Below are 4,837 nucleotides of genomic sequence, written 5' to 3'. Positions count from 1 at the left end.
CGCCGGCCCGGCGCATGCGCGCGGCGCCCCCGCACCGCCCCCGCACCGCCCCGCCCCCGCCCCCCGTGACGTCACCGCCCCTATTAAGGAGGTGAGCCCCGCGCGGCAGCGCCCAGAGTTGGTGGTGCTGCGCTGTCCCGCGCTGCCGCCCCGGGCCCTAGCGCCCTCCCCCCCCACCCCCCGCACCGAATGCCCACGGGCCCTAGCGCCCACCTCACCCCCCCCCACCCACCCCACCCACTCACACACGTTGCCGCCGGGCACAAAGGGCCGGGCCCGCACCCCGCCTCCACCGGGCGGCTCAAGGGTATTGGGGCCGCCCGCCCCGCCCCTTCGGTGACTCCACGTTTTCCGTGAGCGCGGAGCCTCCTCACCCTCACCTCACCGTGAGCTTCCGGGGCTGAGACCGCCCTGCCCGGGGGCGCCCGCGGGCCGTGCCCGCCGTGTGCCCCGCACCCCGCGCCGTGTCCCGCACGCCCACCGGCCCGGGGATCGCTCCCCTGCAGGGAAACTTCCCGTTACCTGGCCTGGGCACGGGAGCCGGGAGCCCCGCGGCGCTGCGTCCCGGGTCCAGCCGGGGTACCCCCCTGCGCCTCAGCTCTCGTCCCCCCCCCACCCCCTCAAGCTGTCGTCCCGTGTCGTGTGTGTCGTTCCACCCCTCCCCCCCCCCCGTCGCCGCCCGAGATCCCGCTGGGTCCAACCAGGCAAAGCGATGGGGAGGGACCCCCCCCTCCAGCCCCCGCCGGGGACGCCGAGCGGCCCGGGGCCAGTGCCCGGCGGTGCAAGGCGAGCATATGCCCCGAAGAGCCCAGCAGCCGGACGTGCCTCTGGTTTTCTTTTATTTTTTTTCCCCCAAAAGAAAGAGGAGGAGAAAGAAAAAGCAAGCCCACCCGCCAGCCCCCCTCGTTAGCTAAGGTGCCTTTATGCTGGAAGAAAGGGCAGATGTGCCTATTGTTCGCCCATTAACAATAACGAACCACGCCGGGCAGAGTGCAGCGTGTGCGCGGAGCCGAGCGGCGGGAGGGACGGGGCTCGCCGCGGGAGAGCGGCGGGGCCGCCGCCGGGAGCACCGGGCGGGCAGCGCACAAAGGCCGCCCCGGCCGCCGCCGCTTCCCCCCGCTCCGCCGTCGGGGCCCGCGGGAGCTCCAGCGCGCCCTGCGGAGCCGTCTGGGCCCCTCGCCCCGGCGAGGCCCGGGGACAGCAAGCAGGTCCCTGCCGCGGCGGGGCTCGCCCCGGAGGCCGGGCGTCTTTGGCATGGAGAGGGAGACAGGGCTGGAGCACCTGCCCCGGCCGAGCCGCCGCCGGTGGGACGCGGAGCGAGAGCACACCGTTCCCCTGCGCGGCTCCCCGGCGCGACCCGTGCCGAGCCGGTAACGGGGGTCCGTCACCCTTCCTTCGCTTCGCCTAAAGCTCTGAGGGGCCTTCCCTGCTGGGAGCCCGGAGCCCGCTGCTAGCGGGCCACCAGCCCCACGGGGAATGCGGGCTGCAGGAGCAGCGGCTGTAACGGGTCCTGGGGGGAGAGTCAGCCTGGGAGCCAGGTGAAATTAAACCCCGGGGTTATTTCTCGGGGAGCTGTTGCCCACACTTCACGGCCAAGGCCTGCGGAGGTTCCCCCCCGTGCGAGGGCTAGCGCACCGCCCGGGAGCCCCGGGGGCCTCGCTGCTTCATCGGCTCCGCTCGGCTCCGCTCCTGGAGCTGGAAGTCCCGCGGTAGCGCCTGAAACGGGGGGCGCGGAGGGGCTTGGGCTGGGAGCCCCGCCGTCGGAGCCCGGCCTCACTCCGCTCCTGCCCTGGCCGTCGGCGGGGACACGCGTGTCCTCCCCACGGGATGCGAGTGGTGGTGTCGTGCCCGTCGTCCCGCACCCCCGCCCCGCAGCCGCCCGCAGTGAGCCCCGCAGGTGAGCGGGCGACCACCCGCTGCCCGCCTCTCGCCCAGGCACGGCCGTACGTCGCGGTCCCCCGTGGGGTGCTCACGGAGGACCGTGCCCTGGGAGACCGGCGTGGGGGCCGCTGTCCGGGACCGGCCATGTACGTGTGCGTGGCTGCGTGTGCGCAGCCTGTGCGGGTGTGTGTGCGGTCGGTCAGCCAGAAACAGCCCCAGACGTAGGGCAAACTGGCAGGAAACTTCTAAAATCACAGCTATGTACTAAACATGTTGGGTGGACGGCCCTAGAAGCGAGCATCGTGAGCTTTTTTTCTCTATAAAATCAGAATTTCCACGGCGGGTTTATCTGTTTTCTGCAATTAATACACACACACACACACGTACATATTTGTAAGATTTCAGAGCCGTAGAACCGCGTCTCCCAAAGACATCCGTTGCTCTCCTCCGTTCATTTTCCCTGGGTGCACGAAGCTCCTCAGTATTTTATTTTGCGCTAAAAAATGCGTACAGATCCCGCACAGTTCCTACCTCCCCGGTCACTCCTCCACCCCTAAACGCTTCCACATCTCTCTGAATTTTTGTTACATTAACGTTAGCAGTGTCTCCATTTCTTACAGCGAGGGACAGCTGGGGAAAGGTGCATCTGCGAATGAAGAAAAAAGAGACCCGAAACCTCATCAATGATCTCAGGAAATGTTTAGGATAAAATAAAACAAAATTATCGGCTGTGATTGTTTCCCAGGCCAACGCCAGTGGTGCCACGGATCTAATCGAAACGTTGTCATCTTCTTCATTATCAGTATCTGTATACAATTTACAGTGTAATTAAAAATATTTTATCTCCACGCGTTTAGCGATTGGTTACCAAAGCAAACATCATAGCGAATACAAGTTATTCCCCCGAGTTTGTAGGAAATTACAGCATCAAATTTTTCTTCAAGAAAGGAGGGTAAAGCCAACCCTGCACAATTTGGAGAGTCCTGTGACATGCCGGCCTCTGTCGGGGTTCAATCTCGAACCTTAGAAAAGAACGGCCGTAGCTTCGCACCCACCTCCCCCCAGTCCTACGCGCAGCTTTTTTTTTTTTTATTTTTTCCCCGTTACTTTCTGGGGGCATCCCCACGATGAAGCGGCCCTGGTGAGCAAAAGCCGCCAGTGCGGAGGACAGCGCAGGATCGACGGGCCGCGGTTCCCCGACGGCGCCCGGGCCCGGCTCGGCCGCAGGGTGCCCCGGGACCCCCCGACGGGCTCGCAGGGGCCCGGGCCCGGGAGGCCGCACACCGCCCCTGCTGCCGGCCGTCGGGGGTGCCCGGCCGTGGGCTCCCCTCGGCGCGGACCCCGGCACGGTCCCCCCGCGGAGCCTCCCGCCCCGCCGGCGGAGGGGGGAGCGCCGGGGAGATCATTTCGGTGCGCTAATCAATTACTGCTTGTGCAGTCAAGTACCATATATTTAACAGAATAATCGTTACCGCCCTTAAGTCTTTATTTGATCAGCAGATACTCGGAGCGGACTTAAAACGCAACTTTGCTTGTTTGAATTGCGTTGCGTGTGTGTGCTTTTTAAATCCGAGATAATGACACCATGAAACGGCCGTAATCTCCCGCCTGACGCCAGCAAACACCGCACGGGCAGCGGGACTCGCCCGGACGGGGCGGCCCGGCCCGGGGCAGCGACCACACCGTGCCGGAGAGCACCGGGCAGAGTTGGTTTTGGTTTGGTGCATTTTTTTTTTATTATTTATTGTTATTATTTTCCCTCTCTTTTCTTCTAAAATTTTAACTACTTTTTTTAAATGGCGTGCGTGCGCGCTGCCGCCGTCCGCGCCTTCCCGTCCATGCGCGGCTCTCCCGCGCCTCCTGCGCGGTGACAGCTTGCGGCACCCGGGTCCCCTCGCACGGGGGAGCGTGTCAAAGGTGACGCTCGAAGGCTCCCAAAGCCAACAGCTGCCGGGGGGGATTAACTTTTCCAGACTTTCCCCTGTCGAGCTTCTTGGAAACTTGCTTGGTGACAAAAACATACACATCTGTCGGGGGCAGGCAGAGAAAAGAGGGCTGCTCCGGCCGGGGCAGGGGGGGAGGGCCGCCTTCAGGGGAAGCTGGGGCGCCGCAGGGGCTCGCTGCGGGTGCCCGGCTGCCGGGGGGGTCCCGGCTGCCCCCCGCACCCGGGCGGCGGCAGCGCGGCGGCCGCGCTCCCTCCCCGCCTGCCAGGCAGCTCCCGCCGCCCGCCCCAGGGCGCGGGGGTCCCCCTCGGCTCCCCTGGAGCCCCCCCGGGGCGGATGCCTGCCCGGGCCGGGGGAGATGGAGCGGGGAGCGGGGCACCGGGAGCCCCGCGGGCTGCAGGGCGCTGCCCCGGCCGAGCCGCCGCGCTCCCTCCCGGCAGCCACGCTCTCCCTCACCCCCCGGAGCAAACCGCAGCGCTTGTTAATGAAGGAACTTATGGAAGATTGCAAAAACACCGTAAATAATTTAGCATTGTATTTCAGGAAAAAAATAGCTTTCTTAAATCATCTCCTCAATATAACTTGCAGACTTACAGTATGGCCCTGGTAAGTCTAAATTTTTAAAGTAGCAATATTCAAAGAGACAGAGATGTCTGTATTAATTATTTATCCGCTGGTGCCTTCCTTCGTTTCTAACTTATTATTAATTAGGCGCCTCTAGTCTTTCGCAGAGAGCTCCGCAGAGCCAGTTGCAGCTTTAAATATGAATTAAAAGCAAATCCAAGCTACTGTAATGCGAAAATTATTCCGTGTCTTCTATGGCAGAGATGAATAGCTGCGCAGATCAATACTGTGAAGCTATGCTCCAAACGACAGGGTTATTGATAGCTTATATTAATGATGTTAATGATGGAAAAAGGAAAACAAGAACCCGACCAACTTATAAACTTTTTATCTGCTGAAACCCCGCAATCAAGCGGACAGGAGCATGAATTAAGGAGGCTGCAGATAAT

General features: G+C 62.8%; 1 long non-coding RNA gene across 1 annotated transcript in view; it reads right to left on the bottom strand.

Moving 5' to 3' along the window:
• Positions 1 to 2,230: 2,230 nt before the first annotated feature.
• The window catches only part of LOC114013289 (uncharacterized), a 121,381-nt gene continuing 118,774 nt past the window's right edge, over positions 2,231 to 4,837 (bottom strand). Inside the window, exon 4 of the long non-coding RNA XR_003556190.2 lies at positions 2,231 to 2,527. This is a non-coding gene — a long non-coding RNA (uncharacterized LOC114013289). The remainder of the gene's footprint in view (positions 2,528 to 4,837) is intronic.

The sequence above is a fragment of the Falco peregrinus genome, chromosome 1 (genome assembly GCF_023634155.1).
Source record: "Falco peregrinus isolate bFalPer1 chromosome 1, bFalPer1.pri, whole genome shotgun sequence".
NCBI lineage: Eukaryota > Metazoa > Chordata > Aves > Falconiformes > Falconidae > Falco > Falco peregrinus.
Note: the sequence above shows the minus strand (reverse complement) of the source record. Positions and strands in the feature narration are given on the sequence as shown.